General features: G+C 47.2%; 1 protein-coding gene and 1 long non-coding RNA gene across 8 annotated transcripts in view; one reads left to right on the top strand and one right to left on the bottom strand.

Annotated features, from left to right (window-relative positions):
* ARHGAP39 (Rho GTPase activating protein 39) overlaps positions 1 to 9,750 on the bottom strand; it is a 96,982-nt gene extending 87,232 nt beyond the window's left edge. For 3 of the 4 annotated variants that reach the window (XM_084750870.1, XM_084750869.1, XM_084750872.1), the window contains exon 1: positions 9,551 to 9,750. The gene's annotated coding sequence lies outside the window, so the exon portion shown is untranslated. Of the gene's footprint in view, positions 1 to 9,356; positions 9,512 to 9,550 lie in introns of those variants that run through there. The other variant, XM_084750871.1, reaches the window with a different exon arrangement.
* Positions 9,751 to 9,837: 87 nt separating this feature from the next.
* On the top strand, positions 9,838 to 24,743 carry LOC311579923. 4 transcript variants are annotated; one of them, XR_014773286.1, is made up of 5 exons: positions 9,838 to 9,936; positions 11,377 to 11,480; positions 17,177 to 17,319; positions 22,192 to 22,448; positions 22,823 to 24,743. It is a non-coding gene; the product is annotated as an uncharacterized lncRNA (long non-coding RNA). The 4 variants fall into 4 exon arrangements; XR_014773287.1 differs by having other exon boundaries at positions 9,865 to 10,030; XR_014773288.1 differs by having other exon boundaries at positions 9,865 to 11,480; positions 17,180 to 17,319.
* The last annotated feature ends 690 nt before the right edge of the window (positions 24,744 to 25,433 follow it).

Genomic DNA, 25,433 nt, shown 5'->3' with positions numbered 1-25,433 from the left:
TTTTGGCTCTCTTCTTCCACTGTGTGGGTTCCAGGGATCAGACAGACAGACAGACAGACAGACAGACACACACACACACACACACACACACACACACACACACACACACACATCCCTGCCTTATGGCAGAACAATGCCATCTTTACAGACACTGGATCACAACCTTCCAGAGACTGGCCTCGTTGTTTACTTTTCTTGCACATTTAAACATAGTAGAACTTGTGACCTATGACCTTTACAATAAGAATGGATTCTACTGGTTGATAAACAGATCGCAGGGCTAGAGTCTAGAGGGAGGATCTGTGATAAGCATAAGGATGGATTCTATTGGTGGAGGATGCAAAGTACATAATCCTCTTTCATAGGGATGAGTTTAGTCACTGCAGGGTCAGGGCCTAACCATGCTCAGGATGTTTGGGGATCAGGCGGAGGCTGCCTTCTAATAGAGTAGCAAATAATAACCAGGCTGACTGGCCACTTTTCACTCTGGCATTCCTGGTGACAGGTGTCATTCATTTCCTTCCGTTGAAGAAAAGGCCCAAGCGATTGGCAATCCTGGTTTCTCCAATACTTATTCTAAGCTGTGCTTCCTACAAGGCAGCAAGTAATTTTACCTGCCAAGCTTTCTCTCTGGACCATAAAATAATAGTAATAGTAATAGTAGTAGTAGTAGTAGTAGTAAAAATTTTAAAAATTCTCCAACTGCAGTAGAGAAACTCTCTGATCAACTATTTATCTTTGTATTTAAAATGCAAAGAGGAGGTGGGCATGGTGGCTCACACCTTTAATCCCAGCACTCGGTAGGCAGAGGCTGGCGGATCACTGTGAGTTTGAGGACAACCAGGGATAACCAGGGCTCTGATATAATGCAGTCATGAGGTGGAGAGGTAGACGGTGCTTGTGCTTGGTAAAACCTGGTTTCCTCTGGAAGCCTGGAAGCCTGGAAGCCTGGAGGCAGGTGACCAGCTTCTCCTACAGACACTTTAAAAGCGCATAAGTGTGTGTGGAATCTTGTTTCCTGCCCTTTCCTTTTGAAAAGGGCTCTGACCCGTCTTAGTCACTGTTCTATTGCTGTGGAGAGACATCATATCCAAGGCAACTCTTATAAAAGAAAGTATTTAGTTGAGGGCTTGCCTACAATTTCAGAGGCTTACATCATGGGGGCGAGGGAGAGAGAGAGAGAGAGAGAGAGAGAGAGCGAGCACTCACACCTGAGTTTAGCATGGGCTTTTGAAACCTCAAAGGCCACCCCCAGTGACACACTTCTTCCAACAAGGCCACGCCTTCTATTTCCTATAATCCTTTCAAATACTGCACTCTCTAAGCATTCACGTATCTGAATCTGCAGGGGCCGCTCATTCACACCACCACAGGACCCTTGCCCTACAGCTGTGTCGGCAGGAGGGTCTGTGTCCGTGCACTTGTGATGAAACGGCTGCATGGTGGTACTCTGTAGTAAGGGGACATGCTGTAACGTACGTGACAAGTTCCTGCTGGTGAATATTGTAAAATTAAGCAAGGCTTTAGGCAGCTTTGCAAATGCATGAATGCAGCTGGGGACTCTCCTTGAGATACAGTACCTAGCTCTTCAGTAAGTCATTCTATCACAACAGCTTTACCTGTTCATGTCTTTAATTCTGTACTTCTTTTTTTCTTTTTTTTTTCTTTTTTTTTTGGTTTTTTGAGACCGGGTTTCTCTGTGTAGCCTTGGCTGTCCTGGACTCGCTTTGTAGACCAGGCTGGCCTTGAACTCACAGCGATTCGCCTGCCTCTGCCTCCCGAGTGCTGGGATTAAAAAAGGCGTGCGCCACCACACCCGGCTAATTCTGTACTTTTGGCCATCTGTTCTCCCAGTATCTATCTCCTTGGTTTTTTGTTTTTGTTTTTGTTTTTGAGGCAGGGTTACTCTGTGTAGCCTTGGCTGTCCTTGAACTCACTCTGGAGACTAGGCTGGCCTTGAACCAGACTGTGGCACCAAAGCACAGTGACAGGGTCTGAAGAAAGGGAGGTGAGGAGTCGGAGAACACCAGAGGCCCCGGCATGCCGATGGACTGCTCTACCACCCAGGGCCAGGTACACCTACGCATCTGTCTACAGTGTTATGCTAGCCTTACTCTTCCCCCATTCTACTCTGGCCATGAAGGCCCTCTTGCCTGAGCCTTCCCTCATCACTGCAGGGCCTGCAATCATTTGCCCTCCAAATTTCTAGAGCAGACCAGTTCTGTAAATATGCCTGTTGGGGTTGGTCTGTTCGCTGCCCAAATGGGCAGACTCATGTATCCCAAAATGTTTATAACCTTGCCTAAGAGCTTATTCCTGTTTGGCCAATTAAAAAAAAAATGCATCCAGGCAGGGCAAATGGGATAGGCGTGGCTAAGGTTCACAGGCTGAGGTTCTTGGGAGAGGAAGGAGTGAGAGATGGGGAGAGGAGCCGAGACAGGAAGTGCGGGGAAAAGGCTGGTGCCATGGGTGAGGTGGAGAAGCACATGGCTGGCGTGGATGGACTATTTGGCTCAGATGACGAACATCAACAAATATTTGGGTTTATGGATGGAAGGTAGCTCAATAGAAATGATTAGAAGCCGATGGCATGGGATTGGGCCCCAGGTGAGCCAAGGCTATTTTAAAATATAATAGTTGTCTGTGTTTTTACTGACTGATAGCGGGTTAGAAAGTACCATCATAATATTATGGGGCTAATAATAAACATTTCTTAGGCCCTACTTCTAAATTAGCCACAACATATGCCAGAGAAAGAGTTTAGGCTTTGCAAACCACACAACTAACATGACTACTCTATTCTGCCAAGGCAATACAAAATGAACAGATCTGACTATCAATAAAACTTTATTGCCAAGGGGCTGCAGAGATGGCTCAATGGTTAAGAGTATTGGTTCTTCTTCCAGAGGACCCAATTCTGATGCCAGCACCCACATGGCAGTTCACAACCATCATAACAACAGTTCCAGGGGATGCAATGCCCGCCTCTGGCCTGCGAGGGCACCGGCACACAAGTGGTACACAGATATACACCATACACATGAAAACAAATAAATGAATAAATGTAAAAAGAAAAACTTTACTGCCAAAAGACACCAGGGTAGTGGGGGTTAGACAGGAAGTATCCATTTGTAGTTAACCTTCTGACCCCCAGTCTAGAGAATTAGTCTGGCCTTTCTTTCTGTTAAGTTTTGTTAGTGGTGGGTTTGGGTTTGGGTTTTTTATTTGTATGAGATTTTATTTATTTTTATTTTATGTGTATAGATGTTTTCCCTGCATATATATCTCTGCACCACATAGTGCTGTTTGCAAAGAAACCAAAAAAGAGCATCAGATCCCCTGGAACTGGAGTCACAGATGACTGTGAGCCTCCATATGGAACGGGGAATCAAACCCAGGTCCTCCAGAAGAGCAGCCAATACTCTCAACCACTGAGTTCTCTCTCCAGCCCTGACTTGGTTTTCTCTGAGAGATGTCTCACTATGTACTCCTAGCCTGGAGCTCAGAGATCTGCCTGCCTCTGCCTACCAAGAGCACCACTCCCAGCTTATTGTTATTGACCACATCTGTGTGTGTGCAGGAGTACGTGTGTGAACACGCATGCAGAGTTCAGAGAACAACTTTTGGAAATCAGTTCTCTATTTCCACCATACAGACACTGAACACGGGTCATCAGGCTTAGCAGCAACTTCCTAAGCCATTTCACCAGACCCATTTTGAAAATGTTTTGTTTTGTTTAATATTACATTGTTTTGCCTGCATGTGTCTGTGCACTACACATATGCAGTGCCCACAAAAGGGCATCAGATCCCTTGGAACTGGAGTTACAGACAGCTGTAAACTACCAGTCAGATGCTGGGAACTAATCCCAGGTACTCCAGAAGAACAAATCCTTAACCATTGGGCCACTCCTCCAGCTCTGAAGCTAAAAAAAAAAATTATTTTATTATTTTCCTATTAAATTTTTATTTATTTAATGAGAGGAGAGGACATGGTGATGCATACCTTTAACCCCAGCACTGAGCAGCAGACAGAGACAGCAGCGGAGATCCATGAGTTTCAGGCCAGCCAGTGCTACAGTAAAGACCTGTCAGGTTTGGTTGCTTTTGTTTTTTTCCTGAGGTTGGGCTTAAATTCACAGAGATCCACCTGTCTCTGCCTCCAGTGTGCTGAGATTAAAGATGTGTACTACCATGATTGGCTAAGAACCTGTCGTTTAAAAAATACAAATGAGCCAGGAGGTGATAACACAGGACTTTGATCCCAGCACTTGGGAGTCAGAGGCAAGTAGGTGGCTCTCTGTGAGTTTGGGGCCAGCCTGGTTTACAGAGTGAGTTCCAGGACAGCCAAGGCTACACAAAGAAACACTATTTCAAAAAACATACCAACACGCACACACACACAAGTGCACAATTTTTAATTTTTTTGGTTTTGGTTTTTGAGACAGGGTTTCTCTGTGTAGCCTTGGCTGTCCTGGATTCACTTCGTAGACCAGGCTGGCCTCGAACTCAGAGAGATCCACCTGGCTCTGACTCCCGAGTGCTGGAATTACAAGCATGTACCATTGCTCCTAGAGGGGTTTGTTTTTTTGAGACAGAGGTGTGTGTGTGTGTGTGTGTGTGTGTGTGTGTGTGTGTGTGTGTGTGTGTCCCTGGCTGTCCTGAAACTAGCTCCGTAGACCAGGCTGGCCTCCATCTCACCTATCACAGCCTCCGCCTCCTGGGTGCTGGGATCAAAATCATGTGCCTCCACTGCCCTGCCAACTTCATGTATTTTCTGTATGTATGTGTGGACACGTGCACACCAAGGCACCTGGTGGAAGGCAGAAGATAGCTGGGAGTTAGTTCTTCTACCATGTGGAGCTTGGGAATTGAACTCAGGTCATCAGGCTTGGTGGCAGACACTTTTATGTGTGTGTGGGGTGGGGGTGGGGGGGAGACAGACAGACAGACAGACAGAGACTGAGACAGAGAGAGGAGAAAGAGAGAGGAGAGATGTAGGGGCAGCGGGGAAGACGTGCGTACAGGCGTAAGTGTACACATCAGCTTTCCAGAGCTGAGTCTCTCCTCCCGCCTTTCCGTGAGTTCCAGGCACTGAGCTTTGGCCATCAGCATTGCATCATGCAGGCGGAGCCATCCTGCTGCTCTACTTTTCTTTCTTTTTCAATTATATTTATTTGTATATATACATATGTGGGTGCACACGCCACAACATGCATGTGAATATCAGAGGGCAACTTTGTAGAGTCAACCAGATTGGACTCAGGGATGAAGTCAGGTCATCAGGTTTGGTGGCAGCTGCTGTTAGAGCTGAGGCGTCTCTCTGGCCCTCTTTCATTTCTTTTCTCTATCTGACATGACATGTCATATTATAACTCAGCCTGGCCTCAAACTTGCTATTTAACACTGCATGACCTTGAACTTAAGATCTTCCTGCCTCCAACCTCTCTAAAGTGCTGAAATTACAGGCATGTGCCACCACACCCGGTTTTATGGGGTGTTAACTTTGGTCATAGGCAAACACTCTACAACTGAGCTACATCCTCAAGCCAAGCCTGACCTCTCCTTTCCAAGCTCCGTGTTTTTGGCACTAAAATGGACATGCATACAAGTAACTGCGCATAGATAACCTGTTCAGTCTAATGAATAAGCATTGCTTGGGAAGTACTTATATAGAATATTGAAAAATATTTCTAGTGCTGACTGTTATGATTTTTCTAACAAAAACAAAAACAAAAAAAATGCTGTACCAAACAATGAATCAAAAAACAAAACACACACACACACACACACACACACACACACACACACACACCACCCAGTGGAACAAAACAGATGATACCAGGATCTTCTCAGTAATACACACTGTAAAAAGATTAGTAAGCATTCAGCACCAGACAATGAGCACAGGAGAGCAATCATCACACATTACCATAGCCCACAACAGAGGCCAATAAAGCTCACTATGTCACTGTCACACTTCAGAGACCAACAGGACAGTGGGCATACCTAACTTGCTGGCACTCAGGAAGACACACCCACACCCAATGTCAGCCATGGGATTCAGGTCTTCATCCCCGGAGCAGCAGACGTGGGCAGTGCTACAAGACAGGTGAGGAGAAATTTCGTAGCAAGATGGTAACAGCTGCCCAACGACAAAGTCCAGGTCAGTCTGTTACAGGGCACAGGAAAGGCCTGGGACATAAAGGTGGGGGCAACTCAAGGGGCCGACAAGAGACAGAACAGTGTGGCATAGGAACCTCAGAGTAAAGATTTTTTATCTGGGGAGTCGAGAAAGGCAACAATGGGAAAGGGGTCTCATGAGGGGGTAACCAAGGCTGTCTCCGCATGCACGTGCCTGCCTGCACACCTAGTCTATTTCAATGAGCAAAGCCTTGTAGCATCCTTATTGGGTCAACTGTGAAAATTGTGTGTAAGATCCCGTAGAAATGGGGTTTCGCTAAAAAAAAATATTTAAAAGAAAAAGAAAAAGAAAAGGGGTTTTGCTAGTAAAACTGGATATTTCAGCATAAGGAACATAGTCCAAGGATTTTTTTTTTTTTCTCAAGCGCATCAAGGCATCAGGACACCTAAGGAGAGACCAGAATGGCCAGACTGAAATTGGGCGAGGACCTGTGAGTCTGTGTGTAACTCCCAGGCCATGGCCCCTCGCCGCAGCACACATACGCAGGAATGAAATGGGGCCTTTTCTTTTGCTTAAAAGCATGGTCTCATGTAACTCAGGTGATTCGTATAACTCAGGTTGGCCTCAATTCCCCTCCTTCCCAAGTGATGGACACCATCCCTAAAAGGCCGACACTCTCACCTCCAGCGCCACAAATCTCAAGACTTGACTTAATTCTTCTATCAGAGGATAAATGAAATTTTAGCATTTGCAAGAGTAAATCTGACATAAAGAGAGGAAAGCGATGACTGGATAAACTACCTCCTTGGAAAACATGGCAATCTCCCTCACACTGTGTAAAGCCTGCACTAACTTCTTCAATAGTTTACAAGGCATGTTACTGCGCAAGTAATACCAGGCTCTCACTGGGCGACTTTTATCTTCAGTACCAAAGTTTAGTTTAATAAGCTACCTTTCTTCTTTTTAAATATATATTTAATTTGTTCGTGGTTTTCATTTGTGTGTGTTTTGCCTGCATGTATGCCTGTGAGCCATGTTCGTGCTTGGCGGTGCCTCTGGAGACCAGAGGAAGGGGTCGGTCCCCTGGATCTGGAGTTACGTGAGCCACCATATGGGTGCTGGTGATTGAACCCAGGTCCTTGGCAAGACCACCCAGTGCTCTTAGCCACTGAGTCGCCTCTCTAGTCCCAAGTTACCTTTCTTTTTTTTGGGGGGGGAGGGGAAACAGGGTTTCTCTTGGCTGTCCTAGACTCTCTTTGTAGAGCAGGCTGGCCTCGAACTCACAGCGATCCGCCTGCCTCTGCCTCCCGAGTGCTGCGATTAAAGGTGTGTGCCACCACGCCCGGACCAAGTTACCTTTCTTAATTCAAGGGTAACACTGTGAGGTATAATACTGGCTCTGTAGGCCTGACTCACACTTACTCAGAGGCTGCACACACCAATCTCATCTCCCCGCACTGGGTTCTGGGTACTCTGCGGCGGCTCATGAGATGCTTGCTTTCCAAAAATACTTTTAGAGCAAATCTATGCAATAATTTATCTAAGGGTACGATATTGGTTCTTTTACTTTTGTAAAGATCTGCTTCCAGCCAGCTAGATGGCTCAGTGTGTAAAGGAACTTTGACCTGAGTTCAGTCTCCGAAATCCATATGGTAAGTGGTGAGAAACAACTCCTAAAAGTTATCCTCTGCCCTCTACATGCTAGTGCTGGTGTATACACACACACACACACACACACACACACACACACACACAAAGATGTTTTAAGCCAAGCATGGCAGTGCATGCCAGATAAGATCATGAGTTTGAAACCTGCCTGAGCTACATAGGAAAACTCTGTCTGAAAAAAAAAATATATATATATATATGGATGTATGTATATATTCAGCTTATGCCCTCTGTAGCACACAATCTAACCCAGAACTAGCCCTAATGGCCCGCAACTTAGTAGCAAGAACAATTCCTGGCAAACACTCAAACTTCCAGGCATGAAATTTTTACAAGTCTTAGGTCAGAGTCCTCACAACAGCATTCTGAGACCAATACTATTAGTGTACCCATTTTACAGCCAAGAAACCAAAGGCAAAGAGACCTTACCTAATACCACAAAGCCAGTAAAGGAGGAGTCATGACTCAAGGGCGGTCAGTCTGGCTCCAGAACCAGGCTCCTGCAAGACAGCTGATTAAACGGCGAGCTCGAAGGAGCCACCTTTCCATTCCCTCCTAGGCTCTCAGAATCCCTTAAAGACCGGCTCTCCGGACTATCCAGTCACACCTCTCCTCCTAATGCCCTTCCCCCACGCTCGTTGTAAAAAGGGGAGCCGCGGACAAAACCACCTGCTGTTTACAGACTGCGCCCTGGACGCAGTGCTCAATTGCCCTCCCTAGCTCCCAAAGACAAACGTCCGTATTGTCTGCACCGCGGGGAGGAACTGAAGCCTTGCAACTGTACGTTTTTCTGCAGAGGTCACTGGAGGCCTGGCCAACCAGAACAACACCGAAGCGGGGGGGAGGGGGCCCAACCGCATTTTTGCGGCTGAAGGTTGCGTAGCGCCCACAGCAGCTGCGGTGAGCAGCAGCATGGAACACACCCACAGCTGCCGCGCCCGAAGCGGGCAGCACGTTTTAAAATAAAGACAGCCTGGCCGGGACGCACAGCCTGCCGGCTCACAGCCCCCACCCACCCCATGCCTGCCAACAGCAGGCGCCCAGGGAGTTCCAAGTCTGGAAGGCCGAGGAAAGGACCACCCGAGCCTGCCGCAGAGGCCCTGCCGCGAAGCCGGGGCGCACCACGCGCAAAGCAAGCCACGACCCGACCCAGAGACGCCCACCGACTCCCGGGCTTCACGGACAAAGCCTGGCCCGCAAGATCCTCGCCCGGCAAGCACCATCTCTCACCACCCCGACTACACTGAGCAAACGGACAGAGTCCAGCGTGCAGGAAGGGCACAAGCACACCGGCTCTGGGCCTGGACACAGACATAACGCACGCACACCTGCCCTCGGGCCGACTACACACACCTGTCTGCAGGCCAGGCACCTTCACATCTCACGCCCACCGTCAGGACCATCACAATCCCAACCACCTCAAGCAAAGGGCTCTCACACAACTATCTTGGGCAGGGAACACACACGCACTCACGCCCATCCAAAGGCCGGGAACGCGTGCAGACCACGGGCATTCTCACACCCACCCTCGAGCCCCTTCTCACACGCAAGCCGGCCTTCACACTCCCTGGCCCTGGGCCGCGGCGTCCTCGCGTGGACCCTCCCCGACCGTGTCACCTAGGGCCCCGATTCCTAGCACGACCCGGCTGGGGGCCTCCGCCCGGGCCAGGCCGTGGGGCCGCAGCGAGGCCTCTCCGCCATCTTCCCGGCCCGCGCCGCCCACCTCCCGCGCTCTCACCAGCGGGCCCTGCTCCCGGCGCGCCGCCACAGGCCCTCATCACCGACCGCACGCTGCGCCCCAGCTCCCGGCGGCTCCCGGCCGCCGTTGCCGCCGCAGCCAGCGCTCCTCGTCCTGGGTCTCTGCCGCTGGTCCAGTGCGCTGCGGCCGCGCGTCCCCCGTCACCAAGCGCAACCCCCCGCCTCCGACTCCGCCCCCGCGAAGAAGCTGGCACCGCCAGGGGGCGCCGCCCGCGAGGCTTGCAATGCGCCTGCGCCACCGCGCAGCCCCTCGGGAACCAAGGGTGAGCCTGGCCTCTGTCGGAGGCCCCGCCCCCGGTGCCGCACTAACCGACCGTTTTGCTCTCACCTGTACCCGCCCACTTCTGGCAGTCTGGGTCACCTCAGGTGTGTCCTGATGTGGGCGTGGCGAGATTTTACTAGTTCCGACCCTGCTGGGGTTCCTGTGCCTGCGATTTACCTTTTCCTTGACTCTGGAAAGGTAGCCATTGTCTAAAATGTTCTGCGCGCTCCATGTTTCTAACTTCCCTTTATGATTTTCCTCCTTTTAGCTCCTTAACTATTCTCGCGGTAACTCAGGCACAGCGTTAAATGCGCCCCCTTTTCTCATTTTTGTTTTGTTTTGTTTTCTGTGTGTTGTGTATGAAGTGTGTGCGCACACGTGCCAACGGTGTGCCTGTGGAAGTCAGAGGACAGCTCCTTCCACCATGGAACTGACAACCTCAGGCTTGCGCAGTGAGCACTATTACCAACGAAGCCGTTTCCATGGTCCTTTAAAAAATTTTTTTATTAGTTATTTATTTTTATTTAAGACAGGATTTCATATGGCCTAGGCTGACCTTCAACTTGCTGAGTAGCCAAGGAAGACTTTGAGATTCTAATCCTCCGGCCTTCATCTCCCCAGTGCGGGCATCACAGGCATATGCCACCCGTATCCGGTTAATGCAGTGGTGGAGATAATGGAACTAGAAAAGCGCTTTACCAACCCAGCTGCATCCTCACTGCCTTTTAGGGTTTTTTTTCTTTCTTTCTTTCTTTCTTTCTTTCAGATGAGCTCTTGCTATGTGTGGCCTCAAATTTAAGATTTGCCTTTGACTGGTTACAGATGCGTTCGTTTGTCACCCTCCCCGGCTTTGCTATCTTCAGTCCTTTTCTTTCTTGGTTTTGTTTTTGGTTGGTTGGTTTTCGTTTGTTTGCTTTGTTTTGTTTTGTTTCTTCGAGTCGGGGTTCTCTGTGTAGCCCTGGCTGTCCTGGACCTCGCTCTGTAAATCAGGCTGACCTCAAAGTCGCAGGGATCCACCTGCCTCTGCCTCCAGAGTGCTGGGATTAAAGGTGTGCACCACCACTGCTACTTGGGTCTTGAGGATGAAATTCGGGTCATCTCTCTAGTGGCAAACACCTTTACTCAACGAGCCAGCTCCAGCCCCTGTCTTTATTTCTATGAGTTGTGCTTACGGTCCACTTGCTCTTCCAGGACTGTGCGGCACTCCATCTGTGTCCAGACCCTGCTCTGCTTTCATAAGGATGGGTTCAGAGCCTTCAGCACCTCCCACCGCTGCAGGCCCCTGCCCGATGGCTGTCCGTCAGGCTGCGCTTAGCACTGCCTTGCCTAGTCATTTCATACTGCACACTTACATGCACGAGGGCTTCTGTTCTGTCTCGACCCCCTGTAGCAATGCTGTTGGAAGCAAACATTCTACATATTGCACAAAGACACACAAACAGCAAAAGTAGCTGAGCAAGGCAATTTACTTTTGTGAATATAAATTAACCAGGCTAGCAAGTGCAGTAGGGCAGGAGGTTCACTTACTTTCTTTCTATCCCAAGGCAGATGACGACTGTATCTTTTTCCTATTGCCTGGGGTCACCTTCTAGTCTTTCCTGATTGGCTAGTTTTAAGAGAATCAGCCCGAAGTAAACGAAAGAAGAGGGTAAGGTGTTGCCTGCTACAGATCATCAGGTGTGGAAAGCGGAGAAGGTGGGGGCTTTGTGCAAGGAAAAGTTTTAGTAGCTAGAGGAAAGTAAAAGGTTGGAATTCTTTGTGGTGGTTCCCCCCCCCCCCCAGAAAGGTTCCTCTGTGTAGCCTTGGCTGTACTGGACTCGATTTGTACATCAAGCTGGCCTTGAACTTACAGAGATCTGATTGTCTCTGCCTCCCCGAGTGCTGGGATTACAGGCATTTGCCACCAAGCACGGCTATTCTTTTTTTTTTTTTCCCCTGTATTTTATGTGCATGGGTGTTTTGCCTGCATTGTGCCTGTGTACTATTTGTTCCTGGGGCCTGTGAAGGTCAGAAAAGGTCAGATCCCCCAAGGAATGGAGTTACAGATGGTTGTGAGCCACTATGTCCTGGGAAGTATAAACAGTGCTCTTTAACAGCTGAGCTCACTAGCCCCTCTAACATTATTCTTTGTAAATATAAAATGCCCGCTTTACTCTCTACTTTCTACTTCCTACTATACTCGTGTCACTTTGGTGACTGTATGTCCTGAAAACACATGCCTACTCTTCAATATCATCTTGGTTTTATATTTTAGTCTTTCCTTGTTCTGGAACTCCACAGATATAGTCATGTTTAGGTTATTTGTTGACTACAGTGCATTCTTCCATTATCGTCTTTTTCTTTTCCTGTCAGGGGCATTCAACAGCTTATGGCTGAACTGCTTTTGTTGCTGGGAGTCCCGATGCTTAGATTGTCAAGTTGGGAGAACTAGGATATACCCCAACTCTGGGCATGGGGACAGGCACATCCTTTAATCTCAGCACTTGGGAGGCAGAGACAGATGGATCTCAGTAAGGTCTGCCTGATTTACGTAGTAAATTATAGGCCAGCCAGGGCTGCCTAAATTGCTCCTAGCTTAAAGAAAAGAAGACGACTCGGGAGGCAGAGGCAGGCGGATCGCTGTGAGTTTGAGGCCAGCTTGGTCTATGAAGCAAGTCTAGGACAACCAAGGCTACACAGAGAAACCCTATCTTGCAAAACCAAAAAAGAAAAAGAAGGAGGAGGGGGCTAGGGGGGGGCTGGAGAGATGGCTCAGCGGTTAAGAGCACTGACTGCTCTTCCAGAGGTCCTGAGTTCAATTCCCAGAAACCACATGGTGGCTCACAACCATCTGTAATGTGATCTAATAAATGAATAAGTCTCTAAAAAGAAGAGAAGGAGGAGAGAAAGAGGAAAAGCAGTGACAGGAGGTGGCAGTGGCAGACGTGGAGGAGAAAGATGTGTCCCCTAGGGTATTAGTGAGGCTTACCTTTGGGAATTTCTGTGAGGGTGTTTCCTAAGATTAAGGAGGGAAAACAGATGGTGCCATGCCATGAGCTGAGGTCCCTGACTAAATAAAAAAGGAGAAAGGAAAACTCTAGAGAGTCCCAATATATCCTGCTTCCTGATCCACAGAAGTACAAACATCCTCAGGCTCCTTGTTAGCTATTTTGGTCAGAGTGACAGGGAAACTGACACAGAAGCCCTGAGTGTAGAGGTCCAGTGCTCCCAGGCGTTGACCCTGTCTGTGGTCCTCATGCGACACAAGGTATCAGTTTGAGCTGAGGGCAGGAGTAAGCACATCACACAGTTTGGCAAAGCCTGTCTTCTGGTGAGAGGACTTCCGGTGGGAGAGGGATGGTAGGACCACCGTTTGCATGTCACCTTCAATATGAATATAAGTAGGGTTTCAGGCCCTGGATGAGGGTTTCCTTAGAAGAAGGTATCGACCCATGTGTTTATTGTTTTTTTTTTTCCATCACTGTTACAAAATAACTGATCTAAGGCGTGGTGGTGCACGCCTGTAATCCTAGCACTCAGGAGCCAGAGGCAGGAGGAGTCACAAATTCAAGGCTAGTCCAGGGAACTATGTAAGACCAGCCAGTGATACATAACAAGATGGCGTCTCAAACACACAGAGACAAAATCTGACCTGAATCCCAAACAATTCCTGAGAATTTATAAATACACAAAAGGCAAAATAAGAAGGAGACCAAAAATGTAAAGTAAGAACAGCCTAAGCTGGTGTGGTGGTGGAGTGACAGACCATCAGGTGAAAGCACTTGCTGATCTTGCAGAGGGGCTGGGCTGGGATCCCAGTACCCACGTTGTGGCTCTCAACCATCCCAGTTCCAGTTCTAGGGGATCTAATGTCCCCTTCAGGCCCCCATGAGCACTGTCCATATGTGGTACTCAAACATACACTAAGGCAAAACACCCATAGACATAATAAAAAGTAAGCCTTTAAAAATTTGTGTTGTTGTGGTTAGTTGGTTGGTTGGTTGGTCTCTCTGGGTAACCTTGGCTGTCCAGAACTCACTTTGTAGACCAGGCTGGCCTCAAACTCAGAGATACACCTGCCTCTGCCTCCCCAAGTGCTGGGATTACAGGCATGCACCACCTTGCCTGGCTTTAAAAGATTTTCATACATTATGCTTGAGCATGTTTTTCCCCTTCCCCAACTCTACTCCAAAAAAAGAAAGAAAGAAAGAAAAGAAATGTAAAAAATAAATAAATAAATAAGAAGAGATAACAAAACAATCCAAGCACACGCCAAGCACACGTCCTGGCACATGCCTTTAAAGCCAGCACTCCTGAGGCAGAGGCAGGCAGCTCTCTCAGTTTGGGGCCAGCCTGGTCTACAGAGCGAGTTCTAGTACAGCCAAGGTTATACTTGAGAAACCCTGTTCAAAAAACAACAAACAACAGAACAAAGAGCACACACACACACACACACACAAACATAAAACAAATCCTCACAAGGGGCTGGAGAAATGGCTCAGAGGTTAAGAGCACCAACTGCTCTTCCAGAAGACTGGGATTCAGTTCTCACATGGCAGCTCACATTTGTCTGTAACTCATGTTCCAGGGGATCTGACACCCTCACACAGACACACGTACAGTCAAAACACCAATGTACATGAAATAAAAATAAAGTTATAAAACCAAGCCAAACCAACCCAAAACAAACAAACCTCACAAAACCAAGCCAAACCATGGAGTCCCTTATGTTATGGCTAACTACTCCTAGGTTTGGAGCCTGGCCAGCCACACTCCAGTGGAGAAAACTGATTTCCCTCTTTTTAGCAGGTATCAAATGCAAATGTATTCTTGGTTGGGAGTGAAACTTTGTATCCCTCTCCTGTCCTGGGATTTTTGTCCCATTTGAACCTATCCAGACCTTGTGAGTGCTGTAACAGTCTCTGGGAGTTCGTATGTGTATCTGTCTGTCCAGCTGTGTCTGGAAGATGCTGTTTCCTCGGAGTCATCCACCACCTGTCTCTTAAATCTTTCTATCAATTTCTCTTCCACACAGACCCCTGAGCCCCGAGGGTAGGAATTTGATGAAGACATCTCATTTAGGACTGAGTACTCCAAAGTCTCTCACTCTCTGCATGTTTTCAGTTGTGGGTCCCTGTGTTAATGATTTATCTACTGCAAAGAGAAGCAATTCTGAAGAGGGTTGCAGGATGTACTGGTCTATGGCTATGGCCGTATGTCATTAAGAGTCATTTTTATTGCTATGTCTTTTTAGCAAAATAATAGCATTGGTTTTTCTCCTCACCCCACGACCTGTCTAGTCTCAGCTTCTAGGCTACTTTAGCAGTGTCAGGCATGGGTTCCTTTTCAGGGAGTAGCCCTTACGCCAATCAAGAAGTGGTTTGGTTCCTCTCCTAACATTTGTACTAAAGCTGTCAGACTCCATCTATTTTGTTAGGAACAGCCTAACTCCATCCCAAAGTCCACCAGCTCTGGGAAAACTCCCAGCCAGAGGCTGGAGCTGAGCTTACGCTAAGCTACACTCTGTCTACACCTTATTATCCATGATGCAGTGGTGTCAAGATGCATCCTTTGCTGTCTACACACTCGGTTACACGTTGGGTGTACCCTAAGCACCGCCTCACTTATCTCACAACCAATCAAACTAAAGGTCAGTTAGAACTGCTTGTTAGCAAGATAACTTGAGTCAGAGCTGACCACCCTGTTCCACCATCCGCCCCCTGTATGAGCTAATTGCAGTTTTCACCCTTTAAATAGACAACGCAGCCTCCCTCCCATCGTGGACTCAGTTCAGATCCCGAACTCGCTGTCTCTCCGTGCTTTCGTTCTAAGCTTCTGTATCTGAAGTGAGTTCTCTCAGCTTCCACCCCAAACCCAACAGTTGCATCTATCACTGTTGTAGCTCTTAGAATTGGTAGCTGGGCTACACCAACCAGTGCTCTTCTCCTCTGTCAGTGTGCGTGTGCAGAGCCCCTTCCAGCACCACGAATGCTAATCAGAAGCCGGTGAAGATTCTAGTGTGTCCGTGGCACCCTGGGGCTAATGACTCAACAAGATGTAACCCATTCCTGGCACTGAAGGCTTTACTTGGTGACAAGAGATGTCTGGTTGGGGCGTTGTCGCCCCTATTATATGGTTATTCCAGTAAAATTCCTTTCATAAGCTGGGCGCAGTGGTGCACACTTGCCAGGGCTACACAGAGAACCCCTGTCTCAAAATAAAATACAAGGGCTGGGCGTGGTGGCGCACGCCTTTAATCCCAGCACTTGGGAGGCAGAGGCAGGTGGATCGCTGTGAGTTCGAGGCCAGCCTGTTCTACAGAGTGAGTCCAGGACAGCCAAAGCTAACACAGAGAGACCCTGTCTCGGAAAAAAAAAATTAAATAAATAAGCAATCAAAATAAAATACAATAAAATAAATTCCTTTCCTATATGTATGTATTTTAGGAAGCTTCTACAATAGTAGATTTCCACATTTTTTTTTCTGTTTTGTTGTTGTGGTGGTGGTGGTAGTGTTTTGTTTTTGTTTTTGATTTTTCAAGATAGGGTTCCTCTCTGTAGCGCTGGCTGTCCTTAACTCACTTTGTAGACCAGGCTAGCCTCAAGCTCACAGAGACTCCCCCCTGCCTCTGCCTCCTGATTGCTGCGGTTAGAGTTATGCACCACCATGCCCGGCTCCCTGTGTTTCTTCAAAAAGCCTTTAGTGTTCATTGTCCCTCCCCAATTCCCTCTTTCATCCTGCCCTCCCACGCCCTCCCCATGAAATCCTTCTAGCTTCCCACCGGAAGGCCTCAGCAGACACATGATGTGTGGTTGTTCAGACTGCAGCACATTTACTGAAAGCTCAAACGCTAGCATGTAAAAGAAAATGTATATTTGATATCTTGGATCTAGATTACTTCACTCAGGATTATTGACCTGAATATTTTGATTGTTTGTTTTTGTGTTTTCGAGACAGGGTTTCTCTGGGTAGCCTTGGCTGTCCTGGTCCTGGACTCCTTTGTAAACCAGACTGGCCCACAGAGATCCATCTGTCTTTGCCTCCTGAGTGCTGAGATTAAAGGCATGTGCTACCATGCCTGGTTTGACCTGAAGATTTTACACTTTTGTTTTGTTGTTTGTTTGTTTGTCTTTTTGGGGGGGTTGTTATTGTTGTTTTCAAAACAGGGTTTCTCTTGTAGTCCTGGCTGTCCTGGACTCACTTTGTAGACCAGGCTGACCTTGAACTCACAGAGATCCACCTGCCTCTGCCTTCTGAATCCTGGGATTACAAGGTGTGCCACCTTGCCCAGCTAATTTTGTTTTTTCTTACCCGCTTGCTAATATTCCATTTTGTAAATGTACCACATTTTCATTATCTACTCAGCAGCTCATGGACATCCGGGCTGGTTCCAATTTCAGGGCGTTATAAATACAGCAGCAATGAACATGGATGAGCCATTATTACTTTGTAAGATGTAGCAGCACACTTTGGGTGTATGGCCAAAAATAGTACAGCTGGATTTTGAGGTAAGTAGATTTTCAGCTATTGAGGAACCTCTACACTGCTTTCTACTGTGGCTACATCAGTTTGCACTCCTACAGCAATGAATACGTAGTTCCTTTTCCTGGCATCCTTGTCAGCGTGAGCTGTCATTTGTTTTATTCATTTTGACCATTCTGACTGGGGTAAAATAAAAATCTCTAAGTAGGGCCGGGCATGGTGACGCATGCCTTTAATTAATCCCAGCACTCAGGAGGCAGAGGCAGGTAGATCTTTGTGAGTTCCAGGCCAGCCTGATCTAAAAAGCAAGATCCAGGACAGCCAGGGCTCTGTTACACAGAGAAACTCTGTCTCAAAAAAAAAAAAAAAAAAAAAAAAAATATATATATATATATATATATATATATATATATATATATACATATGTCATTTTACTATATATTTCCCTGACATAGGGATATTGTACATTTTTTAAATGTTTAAAAAGTCTTTTTTAGCCAGGCGTGGTGGCGCACGCCTTTAATCCCAGCACTCGGGAGGCAGAGGCAGGTGGATCGCTGTGGGTTTGAGGCCAGCCTGGTCTACAAAGCAAGTCCAGGACAGCCAAGGCTACACAGAGAAACACTGTCTCAAAAAAAAAAAGTCTTTTTTATTTCATGTTTGAGAACTCTCTGCTTAGTTCTACACCCCATATTTAACTGGGTTATTTGTTTTCTTTTTGGTTTGGTTTGGTTTTTGAAACAAGGTTTCTTTGTGTAGCTTTGGCTGCCCTGGACTCACTTGGTAGACAAGGCTGGCCTCGAACTCACACCAATCCACCTGCCTCTGCCTTCCTGAGTGCTGGGATTAAAGGGGTGCGGCACCACGCCCCGCGTTGTTTTCTTTTTTGTTGTTATTTGTTTTCTTGATGTTCAGTTTTTTGAAAGGAAAATTGAAACAACTGTGATGTATTTCTGCACTCATATGATTTGAAAAAACAAAAAAAAACAAAACAAGAGAACTGGGCACAATGTTCCCAGGAGGCTCCAGCTTTCAGAAGAGCTATGTGTTCAGGTGGTTTTACCTGAACTTAACACTCCAGTTTCACATGAGCTTAACACTCCAGAAAGAATCACATAGCCAAGATCACATACTCCACCTACCGCCTTGGTGAGACCTGCATATTGGTGAAGCTCCAGTGCCTCGCTAACCCCTCCAGCCCTCTCTGCAGAAATGTGGGCCCCAGGGGCTTCAATCCAGCCCACTGCTCCAGCCAGAACTGGCTCCCCAAAAGTCTCTATAAGGATCCAGTCCCACTACCATCCCAGGCAGGACTGTAGGCCCACATGACTGCATCACTGCATGACCCTGACCATGAGAACCCAGGCTGCCCACCACGTGAGGTCGGAGAGATGACCCAGTGATTAAGAGCAAGTGACTGGGGGCTGGAGAGATGGCTCAGTGGTTAAGAGCACTGCCTGCTCTTCCAAAGGTCCTGAGTTCAATTCCCAGCAACCACATGGTGGTTCACAACCACCTGTAATGTGATCTGATGCCCTCTTCTGGACTCGGAAAAAAAAAAAAAAGAGCAAGTGACTGCTCTCAGAGAACCAGGGAACTGCCTGTAACTCATTTCCAAGGGATCCTATGCCCTCTGGTCACTTCAGACACCTACCAAAACATGGTGTAGATAAGTTTACACAGCCACAAGCATATATACGTTACAGTCCTTTGAATGAGAATGACCCCCCCTAGGCCTATATGTTTAAATACTTGGTCTCCAGTTGGTGGGACTGTTTGGGAGGGGGTGGGAGGGGTGGCCTTGTTGGAGGAGGCGTGTCATTGGGGACAGGCTTTGAGGTTTCAAAGACTCTCACCCTTCTCAGTGTGCTCTCTGTCTCCTGCTGTGGATCAAGATGTGAGCCCTCAGCCATCCCTGCTGTTCTGCCTTTGTTCCACTATTGTGGTCTCTAACCCTTGGAAACCATGAGCCAAATCACTTTCTTTTGTCAGTTGCCTTGATCATGATGTTTGGCACAGCAATAGGGAAGTAATAATACAGATAAAAATAAAATAATACATCATTCTTTTTTGTGTGTGTGTAGCCTTGGCTGTCCTAGACTCACTTTGAGGGCCAGGCTGGCCTCGAACTCATAGTGATCAGGCAGCCTCTACCTTCCGTGTGCTAGGATTAAAGACGAGTGCCACCATATCCATCTCCCACTACTGATATTAAACTACATGGATATGCAGCCAAATTGCCTTCAAATATTTATATTTATACCCTTAGTCTAGTACTATAGCATGCCTTGGCCAAAGAAGCTTCTTTTTGGAATAAGTGATAGTTAATACAGAGGTTATGGGGGATGGAGAGATGGCTCAGTGGTTAAGAGCACTGCCTGCTCTTCCAAAGGACCCGGGTTCAAGTCCCAGTACCCACATGGCAGCTCACAACTGTCTGTAACTCCAAGATCTGACACCTTCACACCAACGCACATACATTTAAAAATTAAATAAAATATTTAAAAAAAAATAATACAGAGGTTATAACTGGTTACAATGCTGAGAATAAATGCCTGTGAAGCTACACATGGGGGCCCATTCCTAGCACTAAGGAGACAGGGCCAGGCTAGCCCAGTCTACCTAACAGGTTCCAGGCTAGGCAAGGCTACACAATGTGACTGTCTCAAAAATGAAAGTGAAGCCGGGTGTAGTGGTGCACGCTACTTTTAATCCCAGCCCTCGGGAGGCAGAGGCAGAGGCAGGCAGGAGTTCGAGGCCAGCTTGGTCTACAAAGCGAGTCTAGGACAGCTAAGGCTACATAAAGAGACCCTGTCTCGAAAAACCAAAACAAAGAAAAAGAAAAAGAAAGTGAGTGGTCAGCCCTAAAATGGGACATCTAAATCATGTCCTTCAAAGAGTTTGTATCTCAAGCCGGGCGTGGTGGCGCATGCCTTTAATCCCAGCACTCGGGAGGCAGAAGCAGGCAGATCGCTGTGAGTTCGAGGCCAGCCTGGTCTACAAAGTGAGTCCAGGACAGCCACGGCTACACAGAGAAACCCTGTCTCAAAAAAAACCAAAAAAAAAAAAAAGAGTTTGTATCTCTTTCTCCCCACATCCTTCTAGCTAAGGACCACCCCATCCATGAGTGCTGTTTGTTTTGGCCAAGGCATCCTCCATGGCACAGCGGCAGGAGACGTGCACAGTTGTGGAACTCTGGTCTTCTCTGCCATGGAGCAGCGCACTAAGATCAGGAAGAATGACTTGAGGAAAATATCTGGCCAGTTTGTGCCTCAATTTACTCTTCTGCAAAATCAGTTTGTTAAGATTTATGATGCTAGAGAGACTCCCAGTGGTCATTTCTTTCTTTCTTTCTTTCTTTCTTTCTTTTTTTTCTTTTGGTTTTTTGAGATGGGGTTTCTCTTTGTAGCCTTGGCTGTCCCGAACTGGCTTTGTAGGCCAGGCTAGCCTTGAACTCACAGAGATCCATCTATCTCTGCCTCCCAAGTGCTGGGATTAAAAGCATCCACCCTTGTTTGAGATAGGGTTTCACTATGTAACCTTGGCTGCCTTGGGCCAGGCTGTCCTGGGAGTTACAGAAATCTGCCTGACTCTAACTCTGGAGAGCTGAGATTAAACGTTTGTGTGCCGCTGCACCCTCCCCAACTCGAAATTCCCCAGGCTGTGGCAGATCTCTGAGTCTGAGTCTGGCCTGGTCTACAGGATGAGTTCTAGGAACTAGGGCTACAGAAAAAAAATAAAAACCCTGTGTCAAAGAAGAACAAATTCTCTAGCCTGCCTTGGACTTAGAGTGAGGTGATGGGACTTTCTGGCAAAAAAAAAAAAAAGTGAAGTGAAATGAAATGTTCTCTTCCTTTTGTGTAGCAGTTTTCTCTGAAATTAAAACCTTCCACCCTTGGTTGGGTGGTGATGGCGCAGCACGCCTTTAATCCCAGCACTTGGGAGGCAGAGGCAGGCAGATCTCTGTGAGTTCAAGGCCAGCCTGGTCTACAGAGAGAGTTCCAGGGCAGCTAGAGCTATTACACAGAGAAACCCTGTCTCGAAAAACCAAACCAAACTAAACCACCAACAACAAAAAACGAAAAACCTTCCACCCTCAAGTTAGGCTCATTAAGATGTAGGATGTGAAAAGGAAGGTGAAACATATATCTGAAACATATATACACATAGATATGGGGGTTTGGTTTAAAACAGGGTTTCTCTGTGTAGCCCCTGGCTGTCCTGGAACTCACTCTGTAGACCAGGCTGGCTTCCAACTCAGCTCTGCCTGCCTCTGCCTCCTGAGTGCTGGGATTGAAGGTGTGTATCACTATGTCTGCCTTAACATTTATTTTAAAAAGATTTATTTATTATTATGTATACAGAACTCTGCCTGCATGTACACCTGCAGGCCAGAGGAAGGCATCAGATAACATTATAGATGGTTGTGAGCACTATGTGGTTGATGGGAATTGAACTCAGGACCTCTGGAAGAGCAGTCAGTGCTCTTAACCCCTGAGCCATCTCTCCAGGCCCCTGCCTTAATATGTTAAGATAGTTTGTTTATAGAGAGGTGAATTAAAAGGCTCTAAAGCAGAAGTTCTCTACCTGTGGGTTACGACCCCATTAGGGTCCAATGGCCTTTTCACAGGTCACATAAAACCAGAAGAAAACACAGCTATTTACATTACAACTAATAACAGTAGCAAAATTATAGTTATGAAGTAGCAACAAAAATAATTTTATGTTGGGGGGGGTGGTCACCACGACATAAGGAGCTGTATTGAAGGGTCACAGCATTAGGAAGTGACTGAAAACCACTGCAAAGGGAGGTAAAACATCCTAACCCTCAGGGAAGCTCAGGAAGTTCCTGAAACAGACTAGATTCATGGAACTCTTCCTTCCCCACGCATACATAGACTGTAAGCACTGCTGAGAGCACATGAGACAAGCTACCAAGAAGACTCTCATACACGCAGAGACACCTGCAAGGAGCCGAGATCAACTAAGCCGCCAGCAACAGACTCAAGCCAGTCAACCGAGCTGCCTGGAAAGGACGCTCTCCAGTCTCCAGCAGGCTCTATGGCGTGGTCCAGGTTCTCAGCTTTCATGAGCTGTCACTCATGCTGGTGTGGCGCCTTGGTGATGCAGCTGTTCTTGAATCATTTCTGCTCCTGTAAGTAACCCCTTACGCGTAGTCTTCCAAGTAACCCTAATAAAAGTCATTGGGTCACCAAACTGGACTTAGTGGGAGCCTTGCTTTGGTGTGTTGCTGGTTCCCGTTCTGGAGTGAGTAGGTGTTTACTTCCCCTGGAAACAGTGTCACGCAACGCTTCTTCCGGTTCTTGCCCATTCCCCGTCGCGGCTACCCGGGGAGACTAATTTCCACGGTGATACAGCTGTAAAGTGATGGCGACCTGGGATAAGTCACTGTTGATAGAGAGGCACCCAGGATCACTCCCCAGGCTCCTCTAGATTTTGCACACAAAAGGAAACTTTTGGGGCTGGAGAGGTGGCTCAGGGGTTAAGAGAACTGTCTTGCTCTTCCAGAGGTCCCGAGTTCAATCCCCGGCAACCACATAGTGGCTCACAACCATCTATAATGTGATCCGATGTCCTCTTCTAGCGGGCAGGTGTACATGCAGATAGAGCTCTCAAATATACATAAGATAAATAAATAAAAATTTTAAAAAGAAGCTTTAGTGTAAAGTCTCTTATGAGGCTGTTGCTTACTGCATCTATCTAGGTCTACATTGATAAGGGGCAGAAAATTCAGCATAAAGATACAAAATAAATGTGCAGTTTGGTAAGGAAGTTTGAGTTGAGGTCCAGGTATGTGCTCAAAAAGAGGCCATAAGTGCTAAAGAGAAATCTGTTTTATACTGGGACAGTAGGAAAAGCGTCCTGAGCGCAAGATTTTTACCACCAAGGCTCTAAATGGGTGAAAAATGCAAATTTAATAGAACACAAATAGACCATAAAAAGAAATGCATCTTTCTACAGGAGTTCTCTGCTCACAAAGTGTCTCAGCAGAATGAACGGCGCACAGAGGCTGCTACCAACGTAGTCCAGAGGGCTCCATCCTGAGCTGGCAGCGCTGTCTGTGTGGAGCTGCTGGCTTTCACAGTATAAAGGATGCAAGCTTAAGGGGGACCATGGAGTCTTGCTGAAGGAACTCCAGCTGGCCTGAGCATGGCTCTGGCCTCCTCCTCCATCCCTTCTGCCTTGCTACAAACCATTCGATTACATCCCTAAAGCTAGCCACCAAGGTCTGTTCTTTTATTTGGTCACTTGCTCCTCCTGAGGCTGACTACCAAGGTCCAGTTATCAGTATATTGAAGTCCAGCAATCAAAAGCCCCCTTTGGCTCACTTAATTAACATGCCCAAGTAAAATTAAATGCCTCATTCTGCCCAGCACCCAGGAGGCAGAGGTAGGTGGATCGCTGTGAGTTCAAGGCCAGCCTGGTTTACAAAGACAGTCCAGGACAGCCAGGGCTACACAGAGAAACCCTGTCTTGAAAAAACAAAACCAAAACAAAAACCAAAACCGCCTCATCTTGACATAGGATTTTCCATTTTACCTTTATAAATCACCATTCACCTTGGGCCACATCTTTCCTCCCTCTGGGACAAATACCCCTCTCTCTCTCTTGTTTCCTTCCCCCTTCTCCCTCATCCTCTGTCTCCTGTCTTTGCCTCTTTTTCCCTGCCCCTTGTTCATCTGGGGCAAACACATCTTTGTGCTGAGAACTTGGCCTTGGAGGTCCTGAGCCAACACTGATCGCTTTCACTTGAAGCTCCAGAGAGACACTGAGGCCCAGCAATGTGAGGCATGCTTGAAGTCCCTGCAAGGAGCCTCTCAGAGGTCTCTGAGAAGCACTGTCAAGGTGAAGCCTAAATTGCGATGGAGACTGTAAGATGCTGGAGATGCCAGGACCTGGTAAGATGGAGGCATAAAGTGGAGTCAGCTGAACAGAGAGGCTGTGCGTGCCAAAGGTGGCAACAGTGGAGGGGAGGGGCCACCCAGGCCTTTGCAGCCTAGATGGTTTCATCATAAGGCCGAGGTGTCAGACACGGAGCTGCACAATTTAGTATTTTCCATATGGGGTTTCGGTTTGGCTTTTAGTTTAATCATTTCTTGCTATGCTCCCATTCTTCCATTTTGGAATGGAAATGTTTATTCTATGTCATTGCATTTTTGGAAGGATGTAACTTGTTTCTGATTTTATAGAAGCTCATAGTTACGAGATTGTCTTCAGTTTCGGATGACTTCCTAACGATGCTAGATTTTTTTGGGGGGGGGGTTTCAAGACAGGGTTTCTCTGTGTAGCTTTGGCTGTCCTGGACTCTCTTTGTAGACCAGGCTGGCCTCGAACTCACAGCGATCCATCTGCCTCTGCCTCCCGAGTGCTGGGATTAAAGGCATGCGCCACCACGCCCAGCTTTTTTTTTTTCTTAAATGTGCACTGGTGTTTTGGCTGCAAGTATGTTTGTGATGTCAGACCTTGGAGTTACAGACAGCTGTGAACTGTCAGGTGGGTGCTGGGAGTTGAACTCAGGCCCTCTGGAATAGCAGTCAGTGCTTTTAACCACTGAGCCATCTCTTCAACCCTACAATGCTAGATTTGTTTAAAAAAAAAAAAAGAAATGTGTGTTTTTATTTTTTGTGTTTTTGTTTTTTGTTTTTTTGACACAAGGTTTCTCTGTGTAGCCTTGGCTGTCCTGGACTCACTTTGTAGACCAGGCTGGCCTCATGTCTTTATTTTTTTATGATCTATTTTATGTGTGTGTGTGTGTGTGTGTGTGTGTGTGTGTGTGTGTGTGTGTGTTGGGGGTATGTGCATCTGACTATAGGTGCTGGTAGAGACCAGAAGAGGACATGAGATCTTCTGGAGCTGGAGTTAGAGGTGGTATAAGCTGCCCACCATGGGTGTTAGAAGCCAAACTCAAGCCTCTGGAAGAGCAACAGCCACTTAGCTGCTGAGCCATCTCTCCAGCCCCCAATACTGAAATTGTTAAAGACCGTGGGGACTTTTGATGTTGGGATAAATGCATTTTGCATTACAAGATGGCCATGAGCCTGGGACAGGAGAGGACAGTTATGGCTTAGTAATAATGTGCTAAGTTGACAAAGGCTGGAGTTGTGATGGTGTCTTAGTT

Source organism: Acomys minous (genome assembly GCF_964271855.1).
Source record: "Acomys minous genome assembly, chromosome: 12".
In the NCBI taxonomy this organism is placed as follows: domain Eukaryota; kingdom Metazoa; phylum Chordata; class Mammalia; order Rodentia; family Muridae; genus Acomys; species Acomys minous.
Note: the sequence above shows the minus strand (reverse complement) of the source record. Positions and strands in the feature narration are given on the sequence as shown.